Source organism: Saimiri boliviensis, chromosome 11 (assembly GCF_048565385.1).
Source record: "Saimiri boliviensis isolate mSaiBol1 chromosome 11, mSaiBol1.pri, whole genome shotgun sequence".
Classification (NCBI taxonomy): domain Eukaryota; kingdom Metazoa; phylum Chordata; class Mammalia; order Primates; family Cebidae; genus Saimiri; species Saimiri boliviensis.
The window spans coordinates 87,633,074-87,658,245 of record NC_133459.1 but is presented as its reverse complement, the minus strand read 5'-3'; positions in this window follow the sequence as shown (position 1 = coordinate 87,658,245).

Here is a 25,172-nt window from a genome sequence, read left to right as displayed (position 1 = left end):
GGCTGGCTCTCCAAATTCCCCCTGCAAGGCTGCATGTGAGGAGCTGAGAAGGCCACCTGACCGCCTGTCCAGTCCGAGGAGCAACTGAGCACCTGCGATTGTCACCAGATAGGGTCCCTCTCATAGGTGAGGGGGCAAGAAGAGGACTGTCGAGGGTGGGGACTGACATTTTTGTCATTCTTTCCCTCCTAGACTAGGAGCCCTCCATTCTGGCTTTTCTTTTGTTCTAGTTTCTGAGGATGTTCTCCCAGAAATTTGGCAACCTGGGCTGTGAAGGAGTCGGCCCCAGATTGGCAGATAGCCAAGGAGGGAAACATGGAGTGTGGGAGGGGTGGGGGCTGAGCCTCACCTGCCTGAAGAATTAGGGGCTCCAGGGACTGGCGGCTTGGACCCCACCTGTGCATTGCTTGAAACCTTTTAATATGGGCTTCCAGCATCTGTTGGGTATAGGGATGGAGGAAATACCGCTGCTGTGGGGCATCCACATGAGATTTCCGAGCCCTCCCGGATGCTGGGTTTCTGGGTCTCCCGTGGCTGTATGGCTTGGGAGCAGCATGGTTGGCAGTGAGCCGGGAGAGAGGCACACTCATGGGAACCACACCTTCACTGACCTCCTCACCTTCCCACCCAAATGGACTTGCAGGTTGCTTTCCAGATGGTTCTAGTTTGGGCCCCTGAATGAGAAACTTGCTAGTACTGCAGGGCCTCCTGAAGTCCCCTTCTGATTTCTCATCATCGTTCTGCAGAACCATCACTAATGCCCTTCCTAAGCTTCCCCGTGGACCTTCTGGGACCCTCTCCAGGCTTCCATCCTGGCTCTTCTCCTGTTCTAGTTTGAAGCTTATGGAGCCCTCCCCAGAGAACATTCCAGAGCTCCCAGACCCCATCTTCTGCACATCCTTGTTGCTCTCCCTGGAAAATTCAGAAGGCTTGGAGGGCAAGACATCTTCCTGATGCTGCCACCTCTCTGGGACTTCCCCCTGAGGCTGCATCAGGTGCCAGTGCCTGGACTCTGCAGGGAGGGCTGCACAGCTGTTCGTCTTTGGTGAAACTCCTTTGACTGCTGCTGTTGCTCCTGTGTCCAGCTTGATGGCATCCCTGGGAAGGATGGAGCTGAATTTGGGCTCTGGGAAGCTGACTGTCTGAGGAAGGTGGGGAGTGGGATGGCTAAAGACCACCCGAGAGGTTTAGAGAGAGGAAAACACGGCTCCACTGTAGTGGCTTGAGCAAAGGCCATTCCAGATGTTGATTTTCAGTTAGGATGAGAGACTGTGGCTTCTCGTGGGATGTAGGGCAAGGTACTCCACCGCCCCTAACCCAGGATAGGGAAGAGTAGAGTAGATTTGGGAGAGGGGATTCTGTGCCAGAGTCCAGGGCCAGGTTGGAGTCAAAGGTTGGGGTTGGGCTACATGCTGGGGCCAGGGCCAGGCCTGAGAAGGCTCTGCAGGTACTTTAGAGTTTGAACTGGAAAAGAATTAGAGGGTTCATTGAATGAAACAGAGTGTGATTTGGGGGATGAAGCCTTCCTAGAAACCCAGGCCGTGGCCTCAGGGACTCACTGTGCAGAGAGGGGTGGCCCTAGAATAGCCAGCTACCTGTAAATGGTCCCCCAAGGCGGTGGCATCAGACAGCTGCTGAGGACCAGCCAGTGGCTCTAGCTGGGCTCTTGTGCTCTCGAAGGGTTGTGGGACCGTGGTGGCCCCTCATCACCCATTGTCTTCATCGTATTTCTCAGAGAACACCAGGGCCTGTCTGACCCCTCCTCTCCTTCTCCTTCCACATCTTCATCCCTGCTGTCTTGGTGACGTGTGTCTCCTGGAAATCAGGATTGAGGAAAGTAGGGCAACCACCTCATCTGCCTGTGTGTGCAGTCTCCCCAGAGAAAGACACTGTGGCTGGGATTGTCACTGTCACAAAGGCAGAGATGCACCAGGCTCTGGCAGCCTCTTGCCACCAGGAGAGGTTTGACATAGGGTCACTGGAGCGACCGAGGCCCAAGATCACTGGGACCGGAGAAGGCAATGGTCGGCCGTTGTGTGGAGACAAGCTCTGAAAGACAGTACCCAGTGGGTGTGCCATCCTGTCACTGTGAAGACCAGTCAGGCTACTAGAGTTGGGTGGAGGCAGGTAGAAGCAAGAACACAGGACTAGGGGCCCATCAAGGGGGAAAGCATACGTGGCCAAGTTGAAGGTGTTCTAGGGAAAGTGGGGGCTCTTCTGGACAAGAGCCATCCAGGGATGACAGCGCCCAACAGAATCTGCAGACAGGGTGGAGGCCAGAGGACTGGGGAAGTCTATGAGGTCACGCGGGCTGGAGAAGCATCTCTCACACACTCTTCACGTGGCTGCTGGGCTCTGGCAGGCACTGGTTTTTACTCCTCACATGGGGGGTCTTAAGGGTTGATGAAAGCTGCTCTCACCAGGGCTTCAAGACACTCAAGAAAGGAGACAGGAGGCGCAAGCTGCAGCCATGAGCAGCGGGTCTGGGAGGCCAGGAGGGCTAGGCACCTACCACCCGTGGACCCCAAATCCTCCACTGCTGACTTCACAGAGCTCTGCCTATCCCTGGCCCCAGGGCTTTAGTCACATGTGTCCTTTTCCATGGTCTCTCACACCCAGGTCAGGCCTAGGCCACGAGTTGCATCCTAGCCCCTGGTAAGAAGGAGAACATGGGATGGAAGAAGAAGACGCCTCACCTTTGCAGAGGGGAGTCAGGTTCTGAACCTCCTCCAGGGTCCTCAGGATATTTCTGCTGGTGGAAAGCAGAAGACTGGGTTGTGGTGGTGAGGGAGGGGCCTGGAGGTCTCACAGGAGGCTGAGCAGACATTTCCTCAGTGCAGCTCATAGGGGATTTCACCCTGGAGTTCACACAGCTGTTTCCAAGGCCACGTGGTCTGGACAGTGATGGTCAGACAGGCAGTGGGAAGCATATGTCACTGATAGAGTTCTTCCACAGACACCCCTCATGGTCCTCACAACCACCTCATGGAGAGAAAGCATGGGCGATTGCAAAGTAGAGTCAGCCTTAGCTGAGAGAAACAGCTGTCCACGTGGAGCCGGAGGCCACTGCTGTACTCAGGTTGTCATTGGTCCCCTCCCGCCCACCTCCCCTGCCTCCCCACTGTGCTGCACCCATTTTCTGCCCTGTCTACCCATGGATTCATTACAGCAGGGAATCTGAGAAAGATCCCAGGTTCTTCATTCGCTTCCTGGGAGCTTCCTACAGGCCTCTCAAAATGACTCTCTAGCAACAGGCAAAGCTATGTCACATCTTGGGGGGCCTGGGATGGGCAGAGCCTTACCTTTCAGCACACAGCTGTTATTTCTGATCCTGACCTTGATCTAAGCTCCATTTGAAATTGAGAAACAAGAAAGAGGGGCTCAGACCAGTTCTTCCTCCTGTCTTCCTAGACAAGTTACAGACAGGCGGTGCTCATGAATGACAAAATTGTCTCCATCTAGCTCGTGGAGCTCTGTCTTCTTGTAGTTCCTTTTACTCATATCAAAACTGAATCATATTTTATATTTTCTTTCTTTGAAAAATGCAAACCGTGATTTTCTACATAAAGTCCACCCTGGATGTCCTCAGTCCCTGTTCCTCTGCTCAAGAAACATGCAGACCCAGGCCTGCAGGCTCTGCTGAGATGGCAGGGAGGGTTCTGTTTCCGAGGAAGCCAGAGACAGCTCCAGGCTCTGCTGGGAGGCTCTTGGGCTCAGCACAGCCCCAAGATCATCCCACACACAGGCTGGGCCCTAAGGCACCTGCCCTGGGAAGGTGACTGATGTGCCTGGTCTCAGACCCTGTCCTCCCACAGAGACCTCACCCTACCAAGTCTCAGTGCTTCATTTTCCCCTGACCCACAGATGGTCTGAGAGCTTGGGATGAAAATCCTATGCTCACTCTAACGTTTGCCTTCGCTTCCTGTCCCTAGAGGGATGATGTGATTTCAACTAGAAATCTAGTTGATTTGGAAATGTAAAAATGAGAGCAAGAACAAAATATTCTCCCTAAGAATTATTCTAAGTCATTCTCCGTAAGACTCCTTACCTTCCTGCTGTTCTTCAGAGAGGAGGTGGCGAGGGTGGATTATTCGGTGCAGAGGACTAACAGAGTGAGGAGTTCCAGGCTACGCAGAGGATGAGGATGAAATTCATCATGGAGGTAGTAAAGTTGGGGCACAGCCATGGGTCAGTAAAGCTTTTCAGAGGAGACAGGAGATTCTTTATTGAATCACACTGCTGGCCTTGTATAACTGAGCCCTGGGCATCCCCTCTGGGACTAGGGACTGGGGGCCCAGGCCGGCAGCACAGAGCTGTAGCCTTCTCCTCAGGAAGGGCTCCTGAGCTGGGTGGGGATGGGGGCAGTGTGGGAGGAGGATGCGGAAGCACAGCCCCTCCACAAACACTCATCCCTGGATCCCTGCGCTCTCCTGGCCTTCCAGACCCCTCCTTCCAACTGCCCCTGTGCAACCTGTCAAAGACACACCTGGGTCCATTTTCTGTTCTTTCCCCATGGAACACAGATGTTACCTGGCTCCCATTAGCCCTTGGAGAGCTAGTCCTGAGCTCTCCAAGGGTTAGTCCTGTTAGTCTCCTGTGTCGCCAGCAACCCATTTTCAGCACCTCTTAGAAAGAAGCCTGGCATGGGGTGCTTAGTTCTGCTCTCCACTACAAGCAGCTGGTCATCAGCTCAGTCCCGCTGACTCCAGCCTCACAGGTGAGGCACACATATTTTAAAACTCAGAGAAGCAGGGACTGTATTTTGGGCAGAATAAGAAGAAGTAGTATCAAGACCACTAAAATGAGGAAATGCTGAATTCTTGGACTGGAAAATAATGAAAGTTTGTCAAAGTGTTTTTGAGTATGTATGTGTGTGTGTGTGTGTGTGTGTGTGTGTGTATGCATATGCGTGTGTGTGTGATAGCAAGCTTTATAAGTCTTTGTGTATCTTTCATAACTCAGAATTATGATTCTAATATAGAAGCAACATTTAGAGGTGTGATTATTTGTATTATTGCTAAACATAGTTTTATGAATTTTAAATAATATGTTTGACATTTTGTGTCATTCCCTGTGTAAAGATAGTAAAAGTTAATGGAAGTCAAAACAACTAAAATATTAAAATTTCACAAAATTAAGTATAAAATAAAGTTCTACTTCTGGGTTAATGAGAGTAGAAAAGTTATTATATGTGAAAATTATGAGGATGAAGGAGGTTCTTAAGTATAAATCCTTAGAAAATAACCAAAATTCCTAGGAGAGTTTCAGGCTTTCAAAGGCTGTGAAAGGGTGAAAATTTCAATGAGTCTATAATGTGATAGCTATTTTCAGCATTAAACTTCTGCTACTTTCAGTTCAGACTGAGGTATCACAAGAGGAGAGACAAGAGAATCGGGGCAGCAGGAGGTTAGAAAAAGAGGTAGGGATGAAATAGAACATATTCATGAAGGAGAACACTTGAGGTTTATATTAGTGCTCTGTTTGTAACAATTACAATATGTTCAAGAACATTTATTTTGCTAAAATCTTAGTCATCTATATGAACATTTATGTATTGCATTTGATTTTTATTTCTTTAGACGTTTTCGCATTTTCAAAAACTCAATTTTAAAAATTATTTATTGAACATCTATGGAGTATGCGAGTGGTTGAGTATGCACATGTATGTGTATACATGTGTGTGCTTACTCATGTGTATGAGTATGTGCATGCATGATTAGGTATAGGTATGTGTACACATGCATGGATATATGTGTAAGTCGGTGTGTATGTATGTCTATGTTTATATGCATGTATGTGAATGTTTCTGTGGAAGCTCTTGTTTGTAATTACGTGCATGTTCATTTGCATATTTATATACGTGGATCTATGTGTGTAAGTGGGTGTGTATTAATGGGCATATGATACTTTTTTGTCTGCAGCATATGCACCTAAATGTCACAGATGCGACAAATGTCACAGCTACCACAAGATCTACAAGTTCATAGGGGTTACATTAAAGTTTATAGTGGTTACATTTTCAGAACACCATAATCCTAACTTTCTGCACAGTCTATTGGAAGACCTAAAGCTACAAAACTCCAAATGATCTGGTTTGTACATCTTACTAACAATATTCATTTGTTGACAGCGTCTGTGGAATTGAATATCAGCTTTTCTTAGCTGTATATCAGTTAAGCGGCTTCAGAAAAGTTCCCTTTGTTTTAAAAATTATACTAATTTGAACATCATCACTTGTCAGGTTTGAAAAAATATATTTTTATTCCTATAAGCTTTATTAATGTACTGATTTCATATTTTCCCTTAGTTCTTTTGTTTTGGTGGTGGTTGAAGTCATGCTATTGAATGATACAATGACTAGAGATAGTTTAAAAAAGTTTTACTTTATAGCTTCTGAAACCAGGAGTATGAAAAGTGCTCTGGGCATAGACTGTGGGCTAAGAAAATGTCTTCAGTCCTGTGGTGTCTGCTCCTTAATGTTAGAGGAATGAAGTAGATGTTCATACAACTAGTTATTTTAAATTGGGGAAGTGTTCTAACTCATAAGTTTACAACCTCACAAATAATTGGGTACATCATCTTTATCTCTTAATAAGGAACTTTAAAATAAATGCTTTGGATGGAAAACAGAATGAGGTGAGGGTGTGTGACCCCATGTATGATGGGGTGCAGGTCAGGTTCTCTTCCTTCCTGCCTAGACCTGCCATGCCCCTTGATAGAAGGTTTTTAGGTCATAAGGAGAATTTTCAAAATGCTACTATGTTATTAATTTTGGAGTCTTTCCAAGAACCACTTTGTGTCAGTGTTAGAACCGCTTTCTACTTAATTAGTTTCTGCTCTTAATATTTTTTCTTAATCTTTTCTTCCTTGTTTAGCTTTTCTCTTTCTCACTTACACAGTTGGATGCTTAGATTGCGTTTTTCAGCTATTGTTCTTTTTAATATCCCTCTAAATAATCTCACAAACCTTGATTTATTATTATTTAACTTTCAATTCATGTTTTCTAATATCTGTTGTTTTTATTTTTCAACATTGGATTAGTTAGATTGGTGTTTCACAAATTTCAAGCATATGGATGTTTTTAGGTGCCTCTTTGTAATGAAGTCTAGTTTTATAGAAAATACACTTTATGTTTTTATTTCTTTGAAATGTGGAGGCTAAATTTCTAGCCCAGCATTAGTCCAATTTTTGTATATGTTCTACATATACAAAGAAAGGATATGCATTTGGCAAGGAATGGGTACACTTTTCTTTCTGTACATGTCCATTAGATCAAGTTCTGTCTAATGTACTTATTAATATTTAACCCAACCACTGAGTTCTGAATTTCAATAGTGACATTTTTAAGTGCTAAAATTCCCATTTTATTCTTTTATAAAGTTTACTTCTTTGGCAAATTTTCTACAACTGTTTATTTTCAGGTACATTTATTGTTTTTTCAATTTCAGCTGTGTTTTTCATTTTATTAACTAGATATTCATTATCATTTGGCTTTTATCTTTTTATTTTTGTAAACCATTTAATTGATTTGTGATCATCTCTAGACCTTCATTTATTGTTTTAACATATTTATATTATGGTCTTCCTCAAGTTAATAATTTTTAAATAAACTCTTAGTTTTCTAGTGTTCTTGTATGCAGAGTCCTTTAACACCTCTCTCTTCATAGGTCCCTCCATTGCTTTTCATTTTTAATTCAAACTCATCTTCAGTGTTTTGGGTTTGTCTCCACAACAGTCTTCTATAATTTGTGTGTGAGGTCAGGAATTTGATTTTACTCTATTAAAAGCTAACAACTTACCCTCATGCCAGTTATGTAAAGCTAGTCTCATATTTGAAAACCAATCAATGCCATCTACTGTGTTAATAATTTAAAGAAAATGGAATAATTATATCAGTTGATACAGAACCATCATTTGACGATATTCAATACCCATTCATGATACAAGCTCTCAGCCAACTAGGAACAGAATGTAACTTACTCAACCTGATAAAGAACATCTTTAAAGAAATATGCAGCTAACATCACATTTAATGATGAAAGAGTTAATGCTTTTACCCCAAGATGAGGAACGAGGTAATACCTGTCCTTTGAGGACTCCACATTGAGACTGTGAATTAAATTATTTTGCAATTCAGAAAACCGCTGTTTAATTGTCAGCAATATCCAATATCCATCCTTTGGCTTTGAAAAATGAGATATTTGGGGATTCATGGAAGCCTTTGGTTTTAGACCATCATCTAAGCTGAGAGAGGGCTAAGCTTGCTACTATCACTACGTAAGTCACACTCAGAGTAAACCATCTGGCTCCATGGCCATCATCACTGACATACGATCAAGTGTAGCCCCCAGATGACCCCCAAAGCCCATGATACAGGGTGGTACATCCCCACTATCAACCACAGGTGATACACATGGCTTGATTAAATGAGATGCCACTGCACAATCTGAACGACCAGTATCTTATCTTCCATTAGGCAGGAGCTCTGAGCCATGACCATGAGCAATGACATGAGCAAACTAAACCTCAAAGCCCATACTTATAGGTTTGTCTTCTGGGACCACTCTTGGTATAAAGTTGGGTCTAATCAGGGACAGAAACAACAATTATTTTCATGGGTAGAATCTGTTACATAAAGAATCAGCCAAGTGTGGCTGCTCACACTTCTAATCCCAGAACTTTGGGAGCTCAAGGCCAATAGATCACTTGTGCTCAGGAGTTTGAAACCAGCCTGGGCAAAATGGCAAAATCCCACCTCTATCAAAAATGCAAAAAATTAACTGGGTGAGATGGTGCATGCCTGTGGTTACAGCATGCACTTGGGAGGTTGACAGGTGAGAATTGCTTCAGTTCAGGAGGTGGAGGTTACAGTGAGCCAAGATTGTGCCAGTGCATTCCAGCCTGGGTGACAGAGGGAGACCCTGACTCAACAAGGAAAAAAAAGAGAAGAAAAAATGAATCATTAAACTATGTTGGTAAAGAACTCTAGAAATGGAAGAGATACTCCAAACTGAACCTTAGGGTTTAGGGACAGTACCTCAGGCAGGTAAAATTTGGAAGGGAACTTCAGGCCTTGCTATATAAGGTATGGGTACAGATCACCATGTGGCAGAGGAGTTTTCTGGGTTGCACAAACTGAAGCTGACCCACCATCCCTGGACAGCATGAACACACCTTGGGCACAAGTGAGCTAAAGATTGTAGGTAGGCAGGCAGAAAGAGTTGGGCACTGCTACTAGAATTTTTGAAATTTGAAGTTATATTGGCCTTCCTCTTCAGAAAACAAAATTCTGTTTATGGCTTAGGTCACTGTGGCTCTGGACATCTGTGCCCAGAGGTCAGGTGGCTAGTTTGCTGAAAGGACAGCCTGGTGTGGTCCCTGACTGAGAAAAGAACACAGGAGAGTAATGTCCCTAGCTGGGACAGTCCTCAACTTTCTGACCTTTCTGCCATTCAGCTTCTGCCTGAGTCAAGGCTTGAAAGCAACACACTGAGAAAACTACATTCTGAAAGCATTGAGCACTGGAGAAAACTGTGCAGCTAGTGCTGGATAAAAATCATATTCTCCATGAGCCTGGTGAATAAGTACACAGGATCCACGAAGAAAAAACCTCTTTCCCCGACCCGATCTCTTCAGAGCATGCTACTGACAAAGCTAAATATTATGCCAGCTGGCAAAAGAAACGTATTTCAAACTTGTCCAGCTCCAGTTTTATGGATCAGAGAATGAAGCATCAATTTAAGGCCTAGAGTTACTAAATTTATAACTGCTACACATATCTTTTACACTTTGCAGTTCAAATATTATCTATTTACACACACACACATACACATATGTATATAGTATTGCATACATAGTGTGTGTGCATGTACACATGCACACACATAAGTGAATAGACAGAAGGTCTAGATTCATGTATATACAGTATTTTAACCTATAAAACTATCTATTTAAACACCCAGAAGCTGACTGTAGCTATACCATATGGAACAAAATGTGCAGCATTCCTGATCCTTACCCAAACTGAACCAGTGTCTAACACTGGGCCAAACAGAAAGAATTTCATAACCTTAAAAATGACCGGTGGGGTCCCCCCCCCTGGAAATCATGGTCCAACATCCTCCAAGTTCCTTTGCAATTAATTCCCAATTTCTTTCATGTTCCCTTGCAGTAGTCAGCACACTGTGATGTTTAGAAGGAGCTTGGTGGGGAGGGGCTGCCTCCCATACACCCAGTTACATCTCCACACACAGGGGTAATGTGGGCACTCGAACACTCAGTCCAGGACCTCTCATCCTCATGCCTGTCATCACTGGGGAAAACGAGGGTCATGGACCCTCCTTACCATTGCTGTCTTATGATGTCTTTTCCTCTTCACAGATGCTGGTGAAATTTATGTTAATAATAGATGCTTATATTAATAAACATTATTAATAACATACTATTGATAATAGAAGTTTATAGCATTAATGTACATTTCTATGAATTTATTAATTATGCATTTTGATATATTAAATAAATTACAATATATAGTTTGTATAAATATCACTTATAATATATAGTTTATATTTGTAATTTGTTATATTTATAATATAAAATTTATTATCATATAATACATATAGGCTACATTATAATTTAAATATTTTAATATATTATATTGTATTAGTTTATATTTTAATATACATTTTACTATACTAAATACATTATAATATAAATTGATATTAATATAAAAATCACCATCAACTGTGAAGAGAAAAAAAATCATGAGAGTAATGAATTTGAAGTCAGAGTGAACTAATTGAACCATTTGTCTGACACGCAGCAAGTGTCCAACTTTGGCTAAGTCATTGCATATCTCTTAGCCTGGTTTTTACTATGCCTAAAATACAGATATTTCCAATGTATCAGGGTTACTTCATGGGTTTTATAGTAAATTATTCATAAAGGTTCTACTGTCATATCTGGAACAATATAGCAGCTCAATAATACATAGTTTTATTCTTATCATTGATACTATTAATATTAGGCCAGCATAACCATAAATATATCCCCTTCTCCAACACATAAATATAGGCAAGGATATTAGAGGACACCTACTAACAATTTACCAAACTCCATTTCTCATTTTCTAGTGAACATGAATGTTAATATTTCATGAAACACTTAAAAATTTTCAGCTAAGCTCCAATGATGATGTCCAATAGTTGAAAATTGTTAATTAAGTTTCAGAGTCTTTTGGTGGTTGAGAGGCTTTTCTGCTTGTGAGATATTAACTGTAGGTGAAAGTAGATACTATAGGAAAGGAAAGTCTTATCTCCTTTGATTACAGTTGTTCAATTTGTAATTTAGCATATTTTCTATGATTTTACATGTTAAATCATATTTGCATGGTTTATATCTTGGCGACAAAAGAAACTTTTATTTACATGTCCTTCCAAAGTGGTAATTTAAAGTAACCTGATAAAAATACTCATACTGTTATTTATATCAGTTGTGAGTTTAAATGGCATATAATAAAGGGAATATTGTTAAATTTGAAAACACTTTTTTGAATATACAAATTGAGATTTTAAGAATAATTTCATTGAGTTGAGAATATATGCCTACATATGTAGAATAAACAAATCTGTATATTGTATAAAATGTTACCCCAAAGTTTTGCACCTTAAAGCAATGAAAATTATCTTACAGGTTAGTGTGAGGCAGGGATGCAGGCATGGCTTAGCTGGATGCGTTTTGCTCAAGATCACAAGAAGTACATGTAAATTCATGGACAGGGGCTGCAGTCTCATTTGAAGATCTGACTGGAACTTGGTGGGATCCACTTCCAAATTTACAATGTTGCTAGCCTTCTTGATTCCTCATCATGGGGTCATCTCCACAGTGCTGGCCCTGACCATGGCAGCTGGCTTTCCCGTGTGAGTGGCTTGAGAGAGAGTGAACAGTGAGATCCTGCACATATTTAGCCTGTCTTTCCACGCTGTCTGCGCTCCTGGCTCCACTCCCATTCCCTACCCTCCAGCGACCCCCCCCTGCAGAAAGAGCCAGCAAGTCCCGGCTGTCCCGCTGGCCACGTGGGCTCCCTCGGTGCCTCCAGGGTCTAGCCAGGCACAGAGCCAAGGGTCCCAGGCAGCCCAGCTCATGTCAGCGCTGCCGCTACTCCTGCTGCTCCTGCAGTGGTGGCTCCAGAGGTGGTGGCTCCTGGCTGGGGCTGCTCCCAAGGTGGCGGCTCTGGCTGGCAGCATCTGCTGGAGGTGTTGACTACCAGTGGTGGCTGCTCTCGGGAGGTGGCTGCTCCTGTGCTGAGCACTGTGACAGACAGGGGGCACCAAACCGACTTTTCTGCCCCCCCCACGGCGTGCGCATGCGTGTTCTCCCTGCAGCCGCAACGTGGCGTGCGTGGCCTGACCTAGTCTGGCATTGTCTGGAGCGTCTGCAGTGAAGAGAAGAGTTCTGGTTTCCTCAGGAGCTGTGGGCGCCACGGCAGCTTCGGGATGACTTGAGGCTGCACCCTCAGAATGAAAAACCTGTAGCTGGTCCTGAGTGAGGACGGGGCCTCAGTGTGGCTTCTTTGGGGCGTTTTTCCTTCATGGTGAGTACAGAAGCTTTCGTTTCTGGAATGTTCTATGTATTCCTGTTAGGTTCTCCTTTTCTTGTCTCTTGCCATCTTAGTATTAATTTTACAGTAGGGCTCATTCCCCGAGAGCTTTCAAGGTTGGAAAGTGTAGGAGGCTTTAGGACTGTTTCTGAGGGAAACTCCCCGTGTAGATGGAGAGAGACGAAAGCCCTGGCTGTGGGGGGAAGGGCAAGTGCAGCCCAGGTGGGCTGTTGGGGCTGGCCTTGCATCCAAGCCTCAGGTGCAAGGAAAGTATCCCAGCCACCTCCAGGGTTTGGTGATTTTTTTTTAACCTTTTACAGTGTTTTTGGAGATATGGTCTGGCCCTGTTGCCCAGGCTGGAGCACAGGGGCAGAACTCAGTTCTTTCCAGCCTCCACTTTCTGGGCTCAAGGGATTCTCCAGTCTGTCTGCCAAGTAGCTGGGCCTGTGCCACCATGTCCAGCTATTGTTTTTTGTATTTTTTGTAGAGCTGGGGTTTCGTCATGTTGCCCATGCTAATCTCGAACTCCTGAGCTGGAAGCAATTCTCCCACCTTGGCTTCCAAAACTGCTGAGATTACAAGCCATCAGGATATAGAGACCACTTTTCTCCATCCACCACAGTGTGTGTCTAATTCTGTACCTCCAGTCACGGCCACCTGACTGGGGGAAGGGAGCTTCTGTGTGGTTTAATGTCCTCTATGCAGAAAAGTCTATTCAGGGTCTCTGCTCAGTTTTGGGTGGATCGTTTGCATTTTTGTTGTTGTTGTTGTTGCTACTTAATACCGTTAACGTGTAGCACAATTTCCATAATACCCTCTTAGCCAATATGTGATTCCCCAAAATGTTCTCCCAACCATTCTCCTTCATTCATTGTTTTTTTTTTTCCTTTTTTGTCTTGCAAAAACTTTTCTCTTTGATGTAGCCATGCCTGACTTTTTATGTCCAGGCATGGTGGTTTATGCCTATAATACAAGCACTTTGGGAGGCTGAGGTGAGCAGAGCACTTGAGCCAAAGAATTTGAGACCAGCCTATGCAATGTGACAAAACCTTATCTGTACAAAAAATACAAAAAATTAGCCAGGTGTGGCAGTGTGTGCCTTTAGTGCCAGCTATTCAGGAGGCAGAAGTAAGAGGATCACTTGTGCTGAGGAGGTCAAGGCTGCAGGGAGCCATGATCATGCACTCCAGCCTGAGTGACAGAGTCCCTGTCTCAAAAATCTTTAAAAATCTTTTTAGTAACATTCATTTCAATAAGAGTGAAATGACATCTGAGTGTGGTTTTGAAGTACATATTTTTTGATGAATAGTAACATTGAGGACCTTTATCTGTAGGTCAATTTTATGTCCTCTTCACAGATATTTCTATTCAAGTTCTTTACTCAATATTAGTTTGGATATGTATTTTTATGCTACTTAGTATTGCTTTTTTTCTGTATACATGTTTGGTAACAACAAGTTATCACTTTTATAATTCCCTCAAATTTTCTAAACTTTTTTTGAGACAGTCTCATTCTCTCACCCAGGCTGGAGTACAGTCGCATATCATGGATTGTGAGTCCTCCAACTTAGTTTTGGTCACTAGGAGTAGTCTAGTTTAAAGTTTAGTGAGAGTTTGAGGGTCTGGATTGCCATTCAGTGTCAGCTGGAGATAATGACTTCTTGGTCTGTGCATATAAATGTTGTGGGGCTAATGATGAGGCTAATGATGAAGGCACATGCGACAGATGCTTTTATGTAATTTGGGTATGAGTCTTTTTTGTAGGTGTTGGTTAACAGTAATTGGTAAGATTAAGGAGACTAGGGCTATTGTAGTAGTGGAAGAATACATGTGTGTTACTTTTATTTGGAGTTGCACCAATGTTTTTGGTTCTTAAGACCGGTGGATGACTCTTACCCTTTAAAAGTTGAGAAAGCCATCTTGTTAAACATGGGGGCATGAGTTAGCAGCTCTCGAATACTTTCTCATTAGATAAGAAGTTGCAGGCTTATATTGTTAGATCCTCAATCTAATGTTTTGGTTAAACTATAGCTACAGTGTGCAAACCCCAAAATAATTTTAGGGTCTCTGGTTAACAGGAGGACAGGCGCTAGATGTATTAGTATAATGTGGTTACTCATATAAAGGAAGTTTGATACTGTTGACAGAGTATGTAAGTGCCCCACGTTGTGTTGTGATTGGCATATACAGGGAGTAAAGGGCTTAACATGTTAAGTGTGGTTTCTCAGGATTCCTTAGATACTCAGGGCCATTTGTGGTTCCATGTGAACATTAGCATTATATATTTACATTTCTTACATTTCCATGTATAATAAAATATATAATTAGAGAGCATGCTTGGCCTTTTTTTCCTCTGTAACGTTTTGATAGATGTATGTTTTTAGTAATGATCAAATCAGGGTACTTAGCCTTTCTGTTCCCTCATATAGGTATTATTTCTCTGTTGTGAAAACATTCGAATTGCTTTCTAGCTTTTTAAAAAATACAGTGTTTTGTTAACCAGAGTCATCCAGCTGTGGTATAGAGCACAAGAATGTATTTGTCCCAACTAACTACGACTTTGTTTCTGTAATCAATCCACCCATATATGGCAATGGGGCTGGTGGTAGCATCTCCCACCATGACAGCTTTTGCCAGTGACAGTTGCTGGTGGTGACTAGTGCTAATTAACTAATACTGACATGGTAGTCAAGGTCTGTGCTGAGAAAGAATTCAGGGAATAGTTTAATTAGAATTTCAGCTTTGGGTACTGACGGTGAAGTGTGATGCTTTTTCTCTGAGTTGTCCTGGGGAGGGAACTTCCATTTCTGGTTTACAAGACCAGAATAATTAATTATATTACAATGGCATCTTCATTTGTGTGGCTTGTTTTCAATTAGGCCGGTGAGTAGTATAAGGGTGAGGATAGTAGATAAGTATATGATAGATGCTGTTTGGCCAAGGATAATAAAAGTGTATTCAATTGGCTGTCCCCCAGTTCATGTGAGTGTAAATAGGTTGCTTATTAAGATTCGGCATAAACATTGACTCAATGGTTGGAATATTATGCCTTGTTGTTTGGACATGTGAAGTACAGGAATAACTGCCAGAATGAGAATGGAGAATACAACGGCTAGTACACCTCCCAGTTTATTAGGGATGGATCATAAGATTTCATAGGCAAACAAAAAGTACCATTCTGGCTTAATGTGGGGTGGGGTGTTTGGGGAGTTAGCTGAGGTGTAGTTTTCTGGGTCACCCAGAACGTCAGGCAATAATAGTAATAGAATTATTAGGAGGAAGAGAAAAGTTAAACCTAAGATATGTTTAGTTGTATAGTAAGAGTGGAAAATAATTTTGTTAGCATCTGGTGAAACTCCTGAAGGGTTGTTAGATCCTGTTTCATGTAGGAATAAGAGGTGAACAGCTACTAGAGCTGTGATAATGAAGGTAAAGATGAAAGGGAAAGGGAAAAACTGTGTAAGGGTGGCTTTGTCAACTGAGAATTCGTATTGGATTCATTGTATAAGGTCAGTTCTAATATATGGGATGGTTGACAGTAAATTTGTAATTACTGTAGCACCTCAGAATGATATCTGGCCTCATGGGAGCATATAGCCTATGAATGTTGTCCCTATGGCCAAGTTTCAGGTCTCTAGGAATGCAAATGATCTGTAGTACGAGACTTGGCCGATTTGTAAGAATAGGCAGATGAAAAATATTGAAGTGCTGCTAGCATGAAGATAGTTGAACAATCAACCATAGTTTACATCTTGGCAGATATGAGTGACTGAAAGGAAGGCAGCTGAAGTTTCTGATGTGTAGTGCCTGGCTAAAAATAACCCTGTAATAATCTAGAAGGTTAGGCAGGCACCAAGAAGTGACCCAAAATTTCATCATGTAGCAATGCTAGATGGTGTGGGAAGGTCAATGAATGATTGATTAATAATTTTTATTGGTGTGTTTTGAAAGCATTGATCATTAATGTTCTTATAATTGACATACAATGATGATTTTTCATGTCATTAGTTATGGTTATAGTCCATGTAGGACTATAGTGGCATATACTATGTTTTTATTAAGTATTATTTCGGTTGTAGAGTTTGTAGGTTTCTCTTTGAAACTTTCTCCTATCTACGGAGGTCTGGGACTAATTATTAGTGGTGCTGTAGGTTGTAGTATTATGTTGAATTTTGGTGGTTGTTTTGTGGGGCCGATAATCTTTTTGATTTATTTGGGTGGCATAATGGTTGTTTTTGGCTGTACTACAGCAATGGCTACTGAAGAGTATCCTGACACATTGGCTTCAAAGAGGATATAAAATATAGTTCTGTGGCTATAAATGTTATATTTAAAAAGTCTGTAGGAAGATCAGTACAGAAATACAGAGCTTTTTCTAGGGAGTGATTCATTGGACAGCTGAAATTGGCTTGCTAGGATTATAAGAGGCAGCAATAAGACTATTAAGATTAGGAGGGGCGACATCAGTGGGTCAGAAGAGAAGATTAATGAGAAGTTGGGTGAGTTATTGTTGAATTTATTAAAAAATAGTAGGCTGATGAATAGACTGGGTAACCATGTGGATTCAGATTATAGAAATTTTAGAGCATCATGTCATTGGTAATAGTATAATTATTGGAATAATAAATTTTAGCATTGAAGTAATTTCGATCTTGTACATAATCTAGGCCATATATATTGGATATTGAAACTAGTAATGTGAGGCCCACTGCAGCCTCACAGGCAGCAAATAGTAGGAGGGTAATGGGTATTATGGATGCTAGAGCAAAATGTATGTTTAAAGTTATAAGAGTATTTATGGTAAAATTGATAGTATTGTGCCTTCTAGACATACCAGGGATGATATTAGGTGGGATCGATAGACCAATACTCCTAGCAATGATATGGTATATGCTAATGTTGATATAAATAGAAGGCATTTGATAATTATGGTCTACCTTAATCTAATGAGTCAAAATCATTTATTTTGACTTAAAATCCAATTCAGTCTAATCCTTTTTGGGCTTATTCATAGGTCAAGTCTAGGAATACAATGGTCACTAGTATAAGAGCTGTACTGATGATTAGTTTTAGGTTGATTGTTTAAAGGGCTCATGGCAGAGGCAGTAGTAGAGCAGTTTCTAAGTCAAAGAGTAGGAACGTGATGGCCACTAGAAAGAATTTCATGGAAAAAGGGAGGCGGGCAGAGGCTATTGGGTCAAATCCTCATTCATAGGGATTGGATTAAATTGTGGGAGTCAAGAGGCAATTATTATTAGTAGGAAGGCCAGTAAGGTGTCGGTCACTAGGGCTAGTGTTAGGTTAATCAATCTCTTTAGGGCATTACTGAGACTAATTGACCACAAGTCAGTGGCACTGTTTATACTAAAAGAGTATGAACCTCATCAATAGATAAGAGACCTATAAGAATAGTCATATTACATCTACGAAGTAGAAGGTGCTGGCAGCAGCTTCAAAACCAAAGTGGTGATCTGTAAAGTGGAATTTTAATTGGCAGAGGAGGCAGATAGTGAGAAATGTTGATCCGATAATGTGACATCGGTGAAAGCCTGTGGTTATAAAGAAATGTTCAGCTGTTGATTCCCTCAGAGATAGTAAAGGGGGCCTCAGAATATTCTGAGGTTTGTAGGAGGGCAAAGTAAATATTTAAAGCAATTGTGATTGGTAGTGCTTGACGTATTTGTTTTCAATTACCTTGTGTTAAGCTATGGTGGACTCAAATAATTGAAATTCCTGATGGGAGTAATACAGATGTATTTAGGAGGGGGACTTCTAAGGGGTTGAGGGGAAAAGTTCCTGTTGGGGGTCCATACCCTCCTAATTTTGGAGTCAGGGCTAGTCTAGAGAGGTAGAATGCTCAGAAGAAGCCAGCAAAAAAGAATACTTCTTAGATAATAAATAGAATTATTCCATATTGGAGGCCTTTTTGGATGATGAATGTGTGGTGGCCTCGGAATGTACCTTCTCCGATAATGTCACGTCATCATTGGTATATTGTCAGTGTGTTGGTCAGCCTAGGGTTAAAAGGATGATAGAGTTAAAGTGAAATCACATGGCCAGGCCAGATGTTATGAGGAGGGCTGAGAGAGCTCCTGTTAGTGGTCAGGGGCTGGGGTCGGCTATACGGTAGGCATGTGTTTGCTGCCTCATTATGTATTTTCGTGCAAGTAAAGGCTTACTAGTAGTGTAAAAACATAAGCCTGAATAAGGGTTACAGTGAATTTGAGAATGGTCAGTAGGATTAGAATAATGAAAGTGACTGAAACTGTGGGAAAACTGATGGTTGATAGTACTATTGTGGCTTCTCCCAATTAAATGCACTAGTAGGTGTCTGGCTGTAATGTTGGCAGTTAATCACACAGCTAGTGTCTTTGGTTGAATGAGCAGGCTACTAGTTTCAGTGATCACTAACATAGGGATAAGTGGAATGGGTGTGCCTTGTGGCAGAAGGAGAGCTCAGGAAGCTTTTGTCTTAAAGCAGAAACCTGTAATTACTGTGCCAGCTCGTAGGGGGATTGCTATACCTAGATTTATTGATACTTGGGTAGTTGGTGTAGATGAATGGGGTAGGAGCCTGAGGAGGCTGGTTGAAGCAGTAGAGAGAATTAGGGAGATCAGTATAAGGGATCAGGTTTGCCTTTTTAACATTATGAATTATTATTTGTTTTAGCACAAGTTGTATTAGTCATTGTTGAGTGGAAGTTAACCGGTTACTGATTAAATGACTGGAGGTTGGAAATAGTATGGTGGGGAATAAAATGATTAATATTACTATGGGTAGGCTTAGAATTTTGGGGGTAATAAAAGAGGTGAATAGATTTTTGTTCATTTTAATTCTCAGGGGGTTTTATGTTTTTGCATTTTTATTGTTTTTGGTACAGGAGGTATGTAATAAATGAAATTTGATAATTTAACTGAATAATGAAAAATAAAGTTATAATTATTGGCAGAATGACAGTGGCTCATGTGGAAGCATCTAGTTGAGACATTCACTACAGAGAGTTGCAGACCTCCTCAGTCTTTAATTTAAAAGGTATCTAATGCTAGATTAGCTTAATAGTGATATTACAGTGTAGAATAGACATGGATCACGTTTCACCCCATTCTCAGGGAGTTAATTCTAGAACAGTAAGTGTAAAACTGGTTAAATCCACAAATTTTTGAGTATTGTCCATTGTAAAGGCCTGGTAAGATAAGGTAGTTTGATTTAAGTGTCCAGGGACTGCATCTGTTTTGAGGCCTAATCAGATCGTTTATGAGTGCAGGAAATTTTCAGATGAGATTAATATGTGGATAAGGATTTCTATTGAGAGGATTGTTACGTTACCAACTTCGATGAATTGAAGTTCTCCTGGTTTTAAGTCTGCTGTTGGAATTATGCAAGTATCTAAGCCTAACTCTTCTTAGTCGGTATCCTAATAACCTCAATATCATTGATGGCCAATTGCTTTGACAGTGAGAGAAAGGTTGTCATCAGTTATATACATAAAACATAGATATGGAAGGGCAATTAAAATTAGGGTAATGGTGGAAAAAACAGTTTATACAGTCTCAATTTCTTGGGTATCTATGGTGCTAGTATGTTTTGTTGTCAGTATTAGGGAGATAATATACAGGACCGGAGAACTAATTATGAAAATAAGTATAAGAGTGTGGTCATAGAAGGTCAGTAGTTCTACAATAGGGGATGTAGCATCTTGAAGGCCTAATTGAATTGGATGAGCCATTAAGACATATAAGATTTAACTTAAGGCCAGGCGCGGTGGCTCAAGCCTGTAATCCCAGCACTTCGGGAGGCCGATGCGGGTGGATCACGAGGTCAAGAGATCGAGACCATCCTGGTCAACATGGTGAAACCCCGTCTCTACTAAAAATACAAAAAATCAGCTGGGCATGGTGGTGCGTGCCTGTAGTCCCAGCTACTCAGGAGGCTGAGGCAGGAGAATTGCCTGAACCCAGGAAGCAGAGGTTCTGGTGAGCCGAGATCGCACCATTGCACTCCAGCCTGGATAACGAGCGAAACTCCATCTCAAAAAAAAAAAAAAAAAGATTTAACCTATAAATTAACCTTGACAAAGTTATGTTAAGAATTTTACTAATATCTTATTGAGAGAGTCATAGAGGTTATGGAATTGGCTTGAAACCAGTTTCTTGGACTTTGATCCCTTCCTCCCTACAAAGGACACGAACTCATCGTTTTTGATGGCTGCATAATTTTCCATGGTGTATATGTGCCACATTTTCCCTGTCCAGTCTATCATCGATGGGCATTTGGGTTGGTTCCAGGTCTTTGCTATCATAAACAGTGCTGCAATGAACATTCGTGTGCACGAGTCCTTATAGTAGAACAATTTAAAATAAACTTGCTAAATTGAGACCATCTCAGATATTCGGGGTTCGCAAGTCCATGCATGTGACATCCCCTGGGGGGGCATCCCTCCTCCTCTAAGGTCAGCTCGCTTCCCCCTTGTGCATTTTCTTCAGAATAAATTTCACAGCTACTTGGTCTACACCTATCTGCCCCACAGGAACCGCTGTTCTACACAGGCACATGGCCGGTGTTCTTGCCAGGCTGTGTGGAGAGGACCGGCTTCCTCTCCTAATTCCTGCTCAGTCATGGCTGTCTCAGCTCTGAATTCATAACAAATGTCGACAAACTGAGAAATTTGTGTCCTTTGTAGGGACATGGATGAACCAGGAAACCATCATTCTCAGCAAACTGACACAAGAGCAGAAAATCAAACACCGCATGTTCTCACCCATAGGTGGGGGTTGAACAATGAGAGCACATGGCCAAAGGGAGGGGAGCACTACACACTGGAGTCTGTTGGGGGGAATAGGGGAGGGACAGTGGGGGATGGTGAGTTGGGGAGAGATAGCATGGGGAAGGCAGCAAATCACACTGGCACGTGTGTACCTATGCAACAATCTTGCATCTTCTTCACATGTACCCCAACCTAAAATGCAATTTAAAAATAAATAAATAAATATAAATAAATAAATAAAGTTGAGAAATTTGCTCAAATTTACTCCATCAAAGAATTACAAACTGTAGAAATCTGGAACTGTGCCCCCCACTCCTGACGTGCCCACCCGTCCACTCTAGGCGGGTATCCCCCACTGAAGCCTTAGTACCACACCCACTAACAGAAGCCCCAGTTTCACACTCAGCGGCAGATGCACTCCCTGTTCCTCTCCAGTCAGGTGCCACACTGGGCAGCCGGTACCCTGGTGAGGTCCCTCAGGCCTAGGCCAGGCAGCCCACCTTGGGGTCCTTGTGCATGGAGCCATGCAGCTGGATGAGGCTGATCCCTCACCATGCTTACCAAGCATCTGCCACTTCCCAGGAATTCTGCCTCTGGATAACCAAGGGGAAGTGCATGGCTGTGCAGAAGCAGTAGCTGGGTGGTGGCACAGTCAGTAAAACTTGGGGGCCCTCTTGGTATTTTCTACCCCTGACCCGTGTGCATACTTCCATCGTAGCTCTGATCACAGTAGATTCTGCCATCATTGTGTCTTACATCCTCTGAACCCTGTGCAACGTCTGTTTATGGTGAATGCTCAGTAAGGTTCACTTCTTGCTGCTATCTCGTCATCATATCATTTCTATTTACCCAGCTAGCTAAGAGTCTGGACTGTGGTTACATTCTCAGGAATGTTTGCAAGGTCATATTTAGGTGTGAGGAGAGCAGAACAGAGCTAGAGATTATGTTGCACACAGCTGTCAGCACTGGATACCTGGTGAATGTCTTATGCAAATGGGTAATGTGAGGAGCAGCATTTGGAGTGTACAGGACTTAAGTATTTGTGTATAACATATTATTGATGCCTGTGTGTCATACTCTTCAACTCCCAGTCTGGTACACAATTGCATAACATATCTGAGTTCGGCACTGAGGGAAGCAGTCTGGGTGGAGGTACAGCAGGGCATGATCAGCATTTAGGAGACACTTGAAACTAGTAAAGATTGAAACACCCCTAGAGAAGGGGGTTAGGGAACCACCCGTGTTGAGGGAGGGAGAGGCAGTTACAGATTACAGTAGGATGGAAAATGAAGGGGAGGTAAGAGGCATGAAGAAGGCAAAGGGTCACAAGTGTGGGGCAGGCATCTTTGGCTGTGTGGTCAGTGTCATTCAGTCATGAGAGTTCAGGCTTTCTAACAGACGGTGTCTTACATCAACCATGTGACATGGCACTGTTTTTGTCTCTGTTTTACAAGTAAGGAAACTTTTGCATGTTGACTTGTAAATACAGGCTGAGCACGGCAACTCATGCCTGCAATCGCATTACTTTGGGAGGCTGAAGTGAGATGATCAGTTGAGGTCAGGAGTTTGAGACCAGCCTGGCCAATACAGTAAAACCCCGTCTCTACTAAAAATATAAAAATTAGTTGGGCATGATGGCAGGCACCTGTAATCCCAGTAACTGGAGAGGCTGAGGCAGGAGAATCGCTTGAACCCAGGAGGTGGTGGTGCAGTGAGCCGAGATCATGCCACGGCACTCCAGTCTGGGTGACAAAGAGAGACCCCCATCTCAAAAAAATAAAATAAAAGAGGAACTTGCAAATACAGAATATTGTCTCTCCAGGTAGGAGTGGGAGGTGTGACCTTAAACATACCTGCAGTAGGAAGATATCATAGGGAAAACCACCCTAAGAGAATCTTGTGTGTACAAGGTTAAAACTCTTTAAGGTTCAGCATGTGGCAGGCAAGTGTATATTTTGGAGCTTACTTACATTTGGATTTGTCCTATATTAATGGAGAAGGGTGTCACTGTGTTCTTGGGCCCCTCTCTCATTGGCTCATTGTCTCTCCTGTCCAGGAAGAGGAAGACAGAGATTTGGTTGAGGGGACTTATCTCTAACAGCAGCCTCTTGTTGATCGTCCCAGACAAGACCCTCCCACCACCACCCTGGGCTGGACCCGTCTCTACAGCTAGGAGCCAATGGCAGAAGACAAAACCAAACCCAGTGAGCTGGACCAAGTGAAATATGATGCTGATGACAACATGAAGATCGTCTGCCTGGGAGATAGTGCAGTGGGAAAATCCAAGTATGTTGGGAGATTAGGGAAGAAATACCAGGCCCAGAGAGGGTATCGGTCATTTAAAAAGTCTTCCATCAGCCTGGCCAACATGGCAAGACCCCATCTCTACTAAAAATACAAAAATCAGCCAGGCATGGTGGCACACACCTATAATCCGAGATACATGGGAGTCTGAGGCAAGAGAATTCCTTGAACCTGGGAAGCAGGAGGTTGCAATGAGCCGAGATTGCATGACTGCATTCCAGCCTAGGCAACAGAGTGAGACTCCATCTCAAAAAAAAAAAAAAAAAAAAAAAACAACAACAACAAAAAAAACGCCTCCAGAGGCAGAGGAACATGGCTTCTCAGGGCTGGTGAAGGAGCAGTCTTGGCTGGAGCCCAGATATTCATGGGGAAATGAGGAGAATCACTTGCACAGTTGTGTGTGTTGCAGGGACGGGGGCAGCTCATAAGGACAGGAATTTGAGTGTTTCCTCTGAGCCCTGTGAGAAGGTGTGGCACAATTGAGGACATGGTATGTGGTATGCGGACTGAGGGATTACAAGGGCAGGGAGTGGCAATGGGAAGACAAAAGCAGTCCACTATGCAAACGTGACAGATTGGTAAAGGTGGTTAAGATGCTTTCTGGAGGGACTCTCTGAGATGGAGAAAACTGGGTAGAAATGATGATTTGCTATAATCATTGTAAAGATTGGTGTATACTTTTAAAGAGCCAATTGCAGTTGGGGTTAGGGTTAGGAGTTAGGGTTAGGGTTGCGTTTATGGTTAGGGTAGGAGTTAGGGTTAGATGTTTAGGGTTAGGGTTAGGGTAGAGTTAGGGTTAGTGGTTAGGGTTAGGGTTTAAGGGTTGGGGTTGAGGTTGAGGTTAGGGTTAGGGTTACAGGCGTGAGCCATGTGCCGGGCCGGGAAATGACTTTTGAATGGAAGGAACAGCCTTCCTTGTCTGTGTTTCCCTGTGCAAACACAAATAACTGTTTGTGCAGCATTGTGCTGAGATGGAAATAACAGATTTCAGAGCTTCACATGGGTGGTGTCTGTGTATCCTAGTGATATGTGCTGTTTTGTTATGACAGGTTTGTTACGCTTATTCCTAGGTTCCAGACTTGACCTGGAAACTGTGGTTGTATTATGAAAGGGAAAAGGGAAGCCTCAAGTGGCTTCCAGGTTGTCAGCCTTAGAGTGATAATGTTTGGAACAATAGGCCAGGCATGGTGGCTTATGCCTATAATCTCAGCACTTTGGGAGGCTGAGGCAGGTGGATCACCTGAGGTCAGGAGTTCAAGATCAGCCTGATCAACATGGATAAACCCAATCTCTACTAATAATACAAAAATTAGCTGGGCGTGCTGGCACATGCCTGTAATCCCAGCTACTCAAGAGGCTGAAGCACAAGAATCGCTTGAACCTCGGAGGCAGAGGTTGCAGTGAGCCAAGATGGCACCATTGCACTCCAGCCTGGGCAACACGAGTGAAACTGTCTCAAAAAAAAAAAAAAAAAAAAAGTTTGGGACAACAGGGAGATGGATACA